Source organism: Cervus canadensis, chromosome 27 (genome assembly GCF_019320065.1).
Source record: "Cervus canadensis isolate Bull #8, Minnesota chromosome 27, ASM1932006v1, whole genome shotgun sequence".
Taxonomy (NCBI): domain Eukaryota; kingdom Metazoa; phylum Chordata; class Mammalia; order Artiodactyla; family Cervidae; genus Cervus; species Cervus canadensis.
The window spans coordinates 36,308,427-36,321,758 of NC_057412.1; positions in this window are offsets into that span (position 1 = coordinate 36,308,427).

A 13,332-nucleotide genomic window follows, 5' to 3' on the forward strand; every position below is an offset into this window, starting at 1 on the left:
ACTATTTAATAAAGGTTTATTTGATATGCTTAATATGGAAAGATGCTTCCAATTGTTAGTATACTTGGCCTATTAAGTCTTAAAAAGGCCTTGACTGCTGGTTTTTTAAATGTAAGAATATGTTTGAATTTGAGTGTCATCTCCACAAAATGTGAACATTTTATCATATGTTATCACCCACCAGAAAGCATACACGAGCCACAAAACAACCAGGTAGGCAGAATGACTCTGCTAGTAGATATCAGCGATCTGTCAATGACCACTGCAGGCTGGCATGTGGCGTTACAGAGCAAGGTGCCCACTGTTCTGATGCATGTGGAAGCCAATACTATGGCACAGGCTTTTGAGAAAAGAGAGTTTTGCTGCAAGGTCAACAGGCAAGAAGACAGGCAGGGCTCAAATCTGTCTCCAAGATCTGCGAACTGTTCACATTTTTCCAAGTGAGTGAGGATGGACAGGTATGCTGAAGGTTTCCTTTGGAGGGCTTTGGAACTCAGCCATTTACGGTAAAGGTAGTAAAGGGACTTTGACACAGTATATTCTGATACAACCAATCTTTTGCTTCTGAAAGGGATCTGACATTCAAGTTCTGATCCTTGATCAGAAGGGCCAATATTCAGGCCCTTTAGTTCCACGGGAGAGGTGAAACTTTGGTTGCAGGTATTCAGTCAAAATTGTCTCCTCTGCATATATGATTGCTGCATGATTTATGTATTTGTTCTGTTTTCTTTAACAAGAAACTCAGCATTCAGGTTAGAAATAAGATAGGGTCAGTTTGAGCTCGTTCTGCAGTTACAATAGGTTCATGAATACAGGCACATTGCGGAATAGAAGTGGATGATATGCATGGCCCTAACAGCCTAGTCACCAAGTCTGATCTAACTAATACAGTGTCAACTTGCCAGCAACAGAGGCTAATGAATGGTAAACCCTGAATTCAGCTTCTCAGATAAAGATGTCGTTTGCTAAAGTTGATTATACTGATCCTCTCTGCACTGGAAGGAGGACAAATTCATTTTGACTGAAATAAATACATATTTCTAGACATGGATTCGACATTCCTTCTCACAGTTCTGAGAGTACCACAATTTGGATATTTACAGAGCATTTGATTTACTGACAAGGGATCTCATGTAACACAAATACAGATCAGTGAAACTATTTCTTAAAGGAAGTGTGGTGCTGCATACATTATTATGGGATTTACTTCTTCTGCATCCCATATGATAGAGAGAATCTGCCATTCTGATAAAGCAATGTAAGCCTTTTGAAGACATCAGTGTGGCACCAGCTTGGAGATGACTCCTTGAGAGGATTAGCTGTCAAGCTCACTGGTAACTGCATAGCTCTGTATCCTAATAGGTGTAACACAAGGTCTGGTAATCCCTTATGATGCATTAAGAGTTTTTGCTTCCTGTCTTTGCATTCTGGACTGAGAAGATTTAAAATTCTTCTTTCCCAGAGGGGGATGTCTTCTATCAGTGGATAGAGCAGAAATTAAACTTTATGCTATGGCTGCCTCCCAATTATGTGGGCCCTTTGTGCCAAGGGATCAGCAGCAAGGAAAGAAGACGTTACCCTGGAAGATTATTGACTCCAGTCATCAGAAGGAAATACAGCGGCTCTTATACAGCAGGGAGGCGGGAAGACACTTGACGTGGGGCAATGGTGTAGTGGTGTGGTTCTCTGACTTGCTCGTCCAAGTTTGTTATTTTTATCTCTTCTTCACCTCTCATTCAATATTTGTAGCTTTATACTAGCCATGGCTGGAGAATTGTACTACAGAAATCAGAAAGTGCTATAAAGCAGGGTTTTCATTCTCTCTCTCTTTTTTTTTCCCAGAAACTAAATGTTAAACGCAGGCAGATTCAGTGGCTCAGATAGTGAAGAATCTGCCTACAATGCGGGAGACCCGGGTTTGATCCCTGGGTTGAGAAGATCTCCTGAAAAAGGAAACGGCAACTCATTCCAGTATTCTTGCCTAGAGAATTCCATGGACAGAGAAACCTGGCGGGCTCACAGTTCATGGGATCACAAAGAGTTGGACATGACTGAGCAGTAACACACACAGATGTTAAACATTTGCTTTTGTCAGCACATTTCATCCAGGTGAGCTTCTGGGTCATCTCTTCCTACTTCCTTGACTAATGTTATTTTTATTGTTTTAGTTTTAAATCACTCAGTGCAGCAGTCACAGAATGAGAAGGGGTTGGTGACGGAAAGCTTAGACAGTACAGAGATGAGAGTCTGGGTCAATCTACCAGGAGAGCCACTTAGATGCAGAGGTGAGAGCTTAGGTTCAGGGGAATTTAGACTTGATGTAAGAGGACGGGGATGGTGAGGATCTCGAAACCAGCTCTAGTACTGAGGGCTGCGGTTTTCCCCATCAAATTTATATTTTTAAGTTTCTCCAGAAAAAGAGACTAACGAAAATGCCTGAAGATGCCTTCCCAGATGTACTGAACTTACTCTACAAGTGAATTCAACTGATTCAAAATGCAAATAATGTCATGTTTTACCCAGATTCCCCTTCAGGACTGAGGCCGCTGGAATTATCGGCTACTTAGGGCACAAAATGACTCCCTCCATGGAAATTATCCTCTGTCTAAGATACATCTTTCCAGGATCATTTCACATTTAGGGACTGTCATCTGACTCTAATAAAACTTTGTTGAAATGTACAACTAAACCATTATTTCTTTGCCTTAAACAAAACTTTTTTTTCCCCCCTAGAGCCTTGACAGTGTCTACAAGAAAAGAGTAAGTGACTACAAAAAGCTTATAAATGAAATGGTGAAGCTAATGAATGTGCATGTATGTGCATGCATGCATGTCCAAACTATTTTTAAATAAACGGTTAAATTTATTTTAAAAACTCAGTTTTATATTTTACTTTCCTTTTAATATACCTGGTAGTGATGTTGTAAGAGAGATAGCATCTTTTGATTTTTCATTACGCTTTAATTATTGAAGACTACCAAGAACTACAAAATCTAACAATCAGTGCAAATGTCGTATTAACTTGGTCATTGCGCCACACTTGGATTCTCCTGTGAAAGTCTGAACTGAAATCTGAAGCCCAGCAGTAAACAAATCATAAGCTAAGATAAATCACTACCTCCACATCTATAGTCATCCACATCTACACAGAATAGAGATGCCTAGGTCACCAGGGAATCCTTTGCGAGCAGGAAACAGACTAGTTGGCAGTATTAGTTCTTTCATTGCAATTGCCATGAAGACATTGTAATTGAGAAGTTAATTTGACTGGGCATATGTAGGAAGTTTAGTGATGGGATAAACTTTTATCTCCTAGATAACTCAGAATCAATGTCTATATACTCTCCCTGCTGTATTCTCTACCTCAGTTCTAAATCTCTTGCCAAAACTTACTCTGAAAAGAACTACCCCATATCTATGATAACAATAATTATATAAAAGCATTGTACCATCTAATCCCATAAACACATTATGAAATGAATTTTATTTGTGTATAACATCTCCCATTTATATAACCAGTCTTGCTCATATCTTCATCCTAAAACATTTTTCAGTTCTACTGTTATATGGTTTACTTAGAATATTTATTAATATTTGGAGGATGGTGATAATGAAACTGAATCTTTTTTAAATGTTTTAAACCAAGCAGCAAACATGTAGCAAAGATGAAACGGAAAGTCTTTGGCTTCCTAAATTACTGTCCACTTGTCACAGGGAAAAATTCCAAAATTCCTAGTATTACCCCTGTTTATTTTAGTTTGAATACAACTTTTCCCAATAGTATAAATTACCTTACTATATGGCCATACAGTGTTGATTGTAGAGAACTCTGGGCTGAAGAGACATTATCAGTTTCCTTAGGACTTCCCTGATGGCTCAGAAGGTAAAGAATCTGCTTGCAATGCAGGAGACCCAGGTTTGATCCCTGGATTGGGAAGATTCCCTGGAGAAGGGAATGGCTACCCAGTCCAGTATTTTTATCTGGAGAATTCCATGGACAGAGGAGCCTGATGTACTACAGTCCATGGGGTTGCAAAGGGGTTGCAAAGAGTTGGACATGACTGAGCAACTAACACTTTTACATACTCACACTTTTTTGTAGTTTATAGTTAGTAAAAAAAAAATTGTATGTAAACTATAAAACAGTATACTTCATGTTTACTTTGTCATATTTCTTATATATATTGCAAGTCATAGCATTTAATCAAAGGAAAGAGCAATAATTTTAATATTCAAAGTTAATAGTGCTTATTAGAAGTTAAGTAAATTTCCCCATTGCAAAATCAAATTTGAATCAGATCCTACTAATATTTGACCATCTTTGAGATTTTCTTCACCATCTTACTTATGATTGAATAAGAAATTATACATTGCAGTAACATAATATACCATATGACAAGCATAATGGGAGTGAGCTGGACATTTGTATTCAGTTTGTAGCATTCACCATATATGTACAGTTGATTTTAATGAATCAGAATGAAGTACCATTATGAATCAGAATCCCTGTTGAAAATTTAAATTGATTTTTAAAAAACAGAATACATATTGCTAATAAGGGTGGAGACACAAATTATTTCAAATCTAGACATGTATTAAAATACATGCAAAATAATAAAAATGAAAAGCTTTTTATTTTACAGATTTCAGTAAAATAAAATATAATATATTTTAAATGTAGTTATTCATAAAGTGGGCATATCAAAGGAGAATTGATGCCAGAATATTCTCCACGGCAACCTGAGATAATTCACTAGGGACATTGCTCATCTAAACTTTGATAAATGAGGAGTGTTTCAGGTAAATAAAGAGAGAGAGACAATATCAGACCTAGAAAATGTGAGAAAAGATGGCATTATAAGGAATTCAGTTTGTTTAACATCTAAAAGAAAAACCCTTGTAGTAGAATACATGTGAAGAGTAAAGTGATACAAAATGAGGATGAACCATTTCCCTAAGGTAACCTGTGATTTCTACTACGAAATCCATGACAGACTGGCTCAATCTTTTAACTCAAATGAACGGCAACCTGAAGATATTTTAGGCTGCTGCTGCTGCTAAGTCGCGTCAGTCATGTCCGACTCTGTGCGACCTCATAGATGGCAGCCCACCAGGCTCCCCCATCCTTGGGATTCTCCAGGCAAGAACACTGGAGTGGGTTGCCATTTCCTTCTCCAATGCATGCAAGTGAAAAGTGAAAGTGAAGTCACTCAGTCGTGTCTGACTCTTCACGACCCCATAGACCACAGCCTACCAGGCTCCTCCCTCCAGCAGATTTTCCAGGCAAGAGTACTGGAGTGGGGTGCCATTGCCTTCTCCGATATGTTGTTCGCAATTACTGAAGGTGAAGAGTGTTCCCTGATTTCCCTTACACATTCAAGAATCCAGGCTTTGTTTTCAGTGGATTAGGATCTAGTAATTGACAAACACCAGGATGCTAGAGCTGCTCTAATTATAGGGCAGGCTGACTCCTACCCTGATATATAACATATGACATAGTGAATGAACTGAACTGAAACCTACTACACCTTAGATGGGAAAGGGCTGGGTGGTGGTGTTGGTGCTAACCATTGCAAAAGGAATCCAGGTTTGCTGATTCCCAGCCAGGAATCCCCCAGGACCTGAACTGCCATTGAACTACCTATACACTCTTCTTCCTGAGCAGTACTTATTTTCCTAGGCCTTACATGATGCCTCAAACATATTCTTGGCCCCTGAGCCCTCTCTGTTTTCTTAAGATAAATCCCTTCACTACAAATAAGTGAAATGGGATACTCTCAGAGATAAAAGGTTCTTTATATGGCAGAGTCTACACACTTGTATTTGAAGATAAGATTTTCAAAGTTCAACAACCTGACAGCATCTGCCTAGTCTGCAGCGATAACAGAAAGGCTTTTCTTGGATGATCCACCTCATTTCATCCTTGTACAGGCTTAGACATATAGAAGCCCATGTTCCCACTATAACTTTATAATCATTTCGGAGATGCACATGCATAGACATTTTACCTTTTTGAAGCTCTGTCTCTCTGCTGATAATACAGTCACAATAATACTTTTTTTTTCCCTTGTGAATTATAAAGATTACAGGTTTAAAAATTGTTTCAAAATCACCAGGATATTTCCCTCCTTCTTTTTTTTTTTATATTGTATTTTATTTTATTTTTTTTTATTAGTTGGAGGCTAATTACTTCACAACATTTCAGTGGGTTTTGTCATACATTGATATGAATCAGCCATAGATTTACACGTATTCCCCATCCCGATCCCCCCTCCCACCTCCCTCTCCACCCGATTCCTCTGGGTCTTCCCAGTGCACCAGGCCCGAGCACTTGTCTCATGCATCCCGCCTGGGCTGGTGATCTGTTTCACCATGGAATTTAGAAAGATGGTAACGATAACCCTATATGCAAAACAGAAAAAGAGACACAGAAGTACAGAACAGACTTTTGAACTCTGTGGGAGAAGGTGAGGGTGGGATGTTTCGAAAGAACAGCATGTATATTTCCCTCCTTCTTAATCACTGCCTCACTGTTACTTTAGTTCAGGCAAATAACCTCCAGATACATGAGGAAGTAGAGAGAGCATAGAGTCTTAGGTGGGTATTTTAATAGAGGAAAGAGCAATTGTGAAGAGGCAGTGCAAAGACAGATTTCATATGCATGGATAAGGAACCATAAAGAAGGTATACTGTGAGCCTACAATTTAAGGCATACGTTTCTCAACTATGAACGATATGTGAAAGAGGTTCTTGTCCTAATCACAGCTTCTGGATAAGAAGTGGAAGATGTGTCCTAGGAGGCCTCAAGGGGATCCCGCCAGCATTTTTGGTGATTAGTGTCTCTAAACTTAGCATGTGTTGCTCCCACTCTAGCTAATCTGACCTCCCTTTTCACAAAACATTGAAGGTAACATTCTCTACTGGAAGCCTGTCTTGGTATTCCCAAACTGTGCTCTGTGCTACTCCTTTTGAGTTCTGTCTCTTAAGTGTTATTCCATCATATTTCTAACCATGTTATATTGAAACCATCAATAAATTTGTCAGTTGTTTTCCCAGAAAGAATAGTTGTGGGAATAGTGTGTATTTTTCTTTGGCCTGTCAAAGCCCAGGAAACTGCCTGACTGCCTATTTCATAGTAGGCTCTTTATGAAGTAAAAGGAACTGAAATTAACTCCTCTATATTTTGCCTATATTTAAATTTGTCTTTAAGTCTCCTAATGTCAAGATCTTATTATTCTAATTTCATCTCCAGCTGAATTAAAACAAGTTGAATTTCTCAGATTCTTCTATTTATTTTTCTGGAGTTTATTTCCTTGCTAAAATACAAAATGCAGACTAGAACTGGAAATTCCCTGAGAAGATAAAACTACTTAAATGACATATACAAAACTAAATCTAGCTTATTTCATAGACCTAAGTGAAACTTAAATTAGGTCATTTCTTGTAAATGCTTCTGATAATCTTAAAGAAAGTTTATTAATAAGTTCTCTTCCCACAGATGGTATATAGAAAGGGAAAAAGTGGAAAGAGTGACAAGTTTTATTTTCTTGGACTCCAAAATCACTGCAGATGGTGACTGCAGCTACAAAATTGAAAGACACCTGCTCCTTAGAAGAAAAGCTATGACAAATCCAGATAGTGTATTAAAAAGCAGAGACATCACTTTGCTGACAAAGGTCCATATAGTCAAAGCTATGATTTTTCCAGTAATCATGTATGGATGTGAAATTTGGACCATAAAGAAGGCTGAGCATCAAATTGATGCTTTTGAATTGTGGTTCTGAAATAGACTCTTGAGAGTCCCTTGGACTGCAAGGAGATGAAATCAGTCAACCCTAAAGGAAATCAGCCCTGAATGTTCATTGGAAGGACAGATGCTGAAGTTGAAGCTCCAATACTCAAGCCACCTGATGTGAAAAGCTGACTCATAGAAAAGACGTTGATGCTGGGAAAGATTTAGGGCAGGAGAAGGGAGTGGCAGAGGATGAGATGGTTAGATGGCATCACCAACACAATTAATATGAGTTGTAGAGTTGCTCAAACTTGAGCAAAGCCCAGGAGATAGTGAAGAACAGGGAAGCCTGGCATGCTGCAGTTCATGGAATAACAAATTTGGACATGACAAGTTACTGAACAGTACCACCAACCAATCCCCCTATTACCTGAAAATCAATCACTGTAAAGGTTAAACAGCCACCTCATTTTACTTTTTAAGCCATTTTTAACATACTGCCGCTAAGCTTCATATTAGTTTTAAACTTGAAAGCTTTCAGCTCACAAACTATTCTTATATGCGCAGAAACTTACAAAATATTATTTGTTGATTTGGAGGTTTTAATTTGACTATTTCTGGATTTTTACATCCTTAATTTAAATATTCTTTCTTAAAGACTTTTGTCCAAATCCTTGCCTCTTTGCAGCCTTAAATCAGATCCTATCTACAAGGGATTCTTCTTTAAGAAGGGCTCCCCAGGTGCCTCAGTGGTAAAGAATCTGCTGCCAATGCAGGAGACACAGGAGACTTGGGTTGAATCCCTGGTCAGAAAAATCCACTGGAGAAGGAAATGGTTTTATTTATTTATTTATTTTTTTATCAGTTCTTGAGGGAGAGACTACGGTTGCCATATCAGACTGATTATGAATGATGGACCCCTTGCCTTGTTAAGTAATAACTTGGTAGAAAGGGGACTGTCCTTCTATACACTAGAATCTAAAATGCTTTCTTTACTTTCCATCTTATTCTCTCTTTCATAATTCAATCAAATGTATTTTTATGATTACATATTTTGCTTCCCCTGTTTGTTTACATATATACATACTACATAAAAACAATATCACTCAAATTTAATTGGAAATTTTTCAAAATTATATACTTTGTTACTAATCATTTAAATTTCTGATATCTTCTAGATATGATATATTGCTATTGCTATGTTATCATTACTTCTTAATTAATGGTTACAAGTTTTTGCTAATTTTTAACTTCAATTGGGAACATGAATAATGCCATTTTATTATTCCTAATACTAAATTTTTTTTTTTTGAAGCTGAAATTCCATTTATTTTTTTTTTTTCAGTGGGTTTTGTCATACATTGATATGAATCAGCCATAGATTTACACGTATTCCCCATCCCGATCCCCCCTCCCACCTCCCTCTCCACCAGATTCCTCTGGGTCTTCCCAGTGCACCAGGCCCGAGCACTTGTCTCATGCATCCCACCTGGGCTGGTGATCTGTTTCACCATAGATAATATACATGCTGTTCTTTCGAAACATCCCACCCTCACCTTCTCCCACAGAGTTCAAAAGTCTGTTCTGTATTTCTGTGTCTCTTTTTCTGTTTTGCATATAGGGTTATCGTTACCATCTTTCTAAATTCCATATATATGTGTTAGTATGCTGTAATGTTCTTTATCTTTCTGGCTTACTTCACTCTGTATAATGGGCTCCAGTTTCATCCATCTCATTAGAACTGATTCAAATGAATTCTTTTTAATGGCTGAGTAATATTCCATGGTGTATATGTACCACAGCTTCCTTATCCATTCATCTGCTGATGGGCATCTAGGTTGCTTCCATGTCCTGGCTATTATAAACAGTGCTGCGATGAACATTGGGGTGCACGTGTGTCTCTTTCAGATCTGGTTTCCTCAGTGTGTATGCCCAGAAGTGGGACTGCTGGGTCATATGGCAGTTCTATTTCCAGTTTTTTAAGAAATCTCCACACTGTTCTCCATAGTGGCTGTACTAGTTTGCATTCCCACCAACAGTGTAAGAGGGTTCCCTTTTCTCCACACCCTCTCCAGCATTTATTGCTTGTAGACTTTTGGATAGCAGCCATCCTGAATGGCGTGTAATGGTGCCTCATTGTGGTTTTGATTTGCATTTCTCTGATGATGAGTGATGTTGAGCATCTTTTCATGTGTTTGTTAGCCATCTGTATGTCTTCTTTGGAGAAATGTCTGTTTAGTTCTTTGGCCCATATTTTGTATTTATATTGGGTTGTCCAAAATGTTTGACTTTTTCCATCACATCTTCTATAGTATTGTATATTGTCACCTTGCTTATTTAACTTATATGCAGAGTACATCATGTGATATGTTGGACTGGATGAACACAAGCTGGAATCAAGATTGCAGGGGGAAATATTGATAACCTTAGATATGCAGATGAAACCACTCTTATGGCGGGAAACAAAGAGGAATTAAAGAGCCTCTTGACGAAAGTGAAAGAGGAGAGGGGGAAAAGCGGGCTTAAAACTCAACATTCAAAAAACAAAGATCATGGCATCCTATCTCATCACTTCATGGAAAATGGAGGAACAATGGAAACAGTGACAGACTTTATTTTCTTTGGCTCCAAAATCACTGCAGATGGTCACTACAGTCATGAAATTAAAAGACACTTGCTCCTTGGAAGAAAAGTTATGATAAACCTACTCACCTATTAAAAAGCAGAGATATTACTTGGCTTACAAAATTCCATTTAGTCAAAGCTATGGTTTTTCCAGTAGTCATGTATGGATGTGAGAGCTGGACCATAAAGAAAGCTGAATGTGAAAGTTACTTGGTCGTGTCCGATTCTTTGCAATCCCATGGACTATACAGTCTCATGGAATTCTCCAGACCAGAATATTTGAGTGGGTAGCCATTCCTTTCTCCAGGGGATCTTACCAACCCAGGAATCAAACCCAGATATCCAACATCGCAGGTGGATTCTTTAACATCTGAGCCAGCTGCTGCTGCTCCTGCTGCTGCTAAGTCACTTCAGTCGTGTCCGACTCAGTGTGACCCCATAGACGTCAGCCCACCAGGCTCCCCCATCCCCAGGAGTCTCCAGGAAAGAACACTGGAGTGGGTTCTGAGCCAGCAGGGAAGCCCAAAGAAAGCTGAGTGCCAAAGAATTGATGCTTTTGAACTGTGGTGTTGGAGAAGACTCTTGAGTTGGACAGCAAGGAGATCCAACCAGTCCATCCTAAGGGAAATCAACTCTGAATATTCTTTGGAAGGACTGACGATGAAGCTGAAGCTCCAATACTTTGGCCACCTGATGAGAAGAACAGACTCATTGGAAAAGACCCTAATGCTGGGAAAGATTGAATGCAGGATGAGAAGGGGACGACAGAGGATGAGATGGTTGGATGGCATCATGGACTAGATGGACATGAGTTTGAATAAGCTCCGGGAGTTGGTGATAGACAGGGAAGACTGGCATGCTGTGGTCCACAGGGTCACAAAGAGCCTCACACAACTGAGCAACTGAACTGAACTGAAGATCATCATTTGTTTCACCTTATTCATCTTTCAGATTGTCTGGGATTACCATATTCACATACATTTTTAGAGTATCTAAATTTCTTTTCTCTGTTATCATTACTGGGCTGTAGACTACTACAGGCACACTTGACCTCTATTAAATTTATACTCACCAGCTTTATTCTGGTCCAGATCCTTGAACATCTTCCTAATGAACTCCCCAAATAACCCCCCCTCCCAAAGACTTTCTATTTCACTGAATTCCAATTACTATAGCTTTCCACCCCACTACAGCCCATGACAGCAGAGAACTCTCATTTCTGAGAAGTGCTATATCATATAACATGCATTTGCCTTCTTTCTACCTCCATGCAGCTCTTTATTTATACCTGTGGTCTAGTCTCCATTAGGTCCTTACATAAAAATCTTTATTAATACTTATCCTTTAAAGTTAACCGCTCACTAAAACGAATCCCTATGCTATTGACATCATCTCTTCCTAAAAGACCTTGATCTTGTATTTATGCCTCCCTTTCCAGCATCATTAATCTTAATATCCTTCCAGTCAAGCTCCTCTACTGTCTTATATATTACAGCCCATGCTATGTTTTAAACATTGTTTTTATCATGTCTCTCCTTTTTCAAACCCTCCAAACACTATTTCTTTCGATAGACTTCACTTTTTAAAGACTTTATTTTCATTCCCTCCTATTAATTCAACTGCACATTCATCTCTCCAAAATATAGTATTCTCCACTGTATTCAAGCCGCTGTTTGCAGTGATTAAAGCCCACTGTATTCATACTAATTGGCATATAATGGGCATTCAGTACATGGTTGGAAAGCAGATATAGTCAAGTTTGTTCCTGCACCATAAGTTCAGATTAGTTCTCACATCTGAATTGGCATTTTCTTATCCCTTAGGCTTTCAGATTCTTAACTGTTTTTGAGCCAAACTCTAAATCTCCTTCCTTTATGAAGCATTCTTTTAATATTCAAGTTTTAATTCATATACTTTTATCTGAATATTTTAGTTTTTTATTTATTTATCTGAATATTTATCTGAACATTGGATATGCCAAACAATTTTATATTTGTTAAGGTTTGGTTACAGGTAACAAAAACTCACCAACTATTTTAAGCAGAAAAAAAATTTAATAAAGGAACATATGTGGTTATAAATTTTTAGAAGTTTAGAGTGGCAGACTTTCTCTTGATTGGGCATCCAGGAATGATGTATCAGAAAATATCACTAAATTGGAAGGTTAAGGAGTCTGCTACAATCAAGGAGAACCACTGCTGGTAGAGGAATCACTTGATGATAGAGGAACTCTTTACCTGCAATGTAGGCATGAGTATGATTCTATCACAATTGTTGGGTCTAGAAGCAGAATGTGCCTGTTAGGTCCAAACAAAATTAAAGCTGGCATCCCAACATTCATGCATAGATGGTGACCTTGACTAGTATTACCAAAGAAAATCAAATACCTCCATGATGCTGCTTGGCAAGGTGCAGTATTTGCCTTGCTGTCAACTTCTAAAAGATGTATGAGTTCATCCAACTGACTGAGCTCTAATAACACATGAAATGCTAGTCACAAAAAATTCTGAGGAATTGAATTTTTCAGTTTTCAGCCTTTGCAGTATAGCATGAGGAGGGATGAACATTGTGTATCAAATAGTTGTATGTTCTATAAGGGATTTTATTTCATAACTTTGTTATTGTTTGCAACATGATATTCATATCTTCCTAAATATATAATAACTATATAAGCACTTGATAATGGCTAATTGGGATGGCATTATTGTAGAAGAAGAAAATATGTTAAATCAAAGATTATTTAGGTCTAGTCATATCTTTGTTTTCTTTATGCTTATTTTGTTTGTTTAATGATGAAAACAGTCACTTAGCTTCCTTAGGTCACATTTAATTTGAGATTTTATAAAGACTATCTTGAGCACTCTCCTGATTTACTATTCTATAATTTCAAGACTGATTGAACAGTCTCTCTTCTTGATAGGATAAAATTGTGTTTGAGTATTAAATGTGTATTGTGTGTTTCACTTCAAAGGATA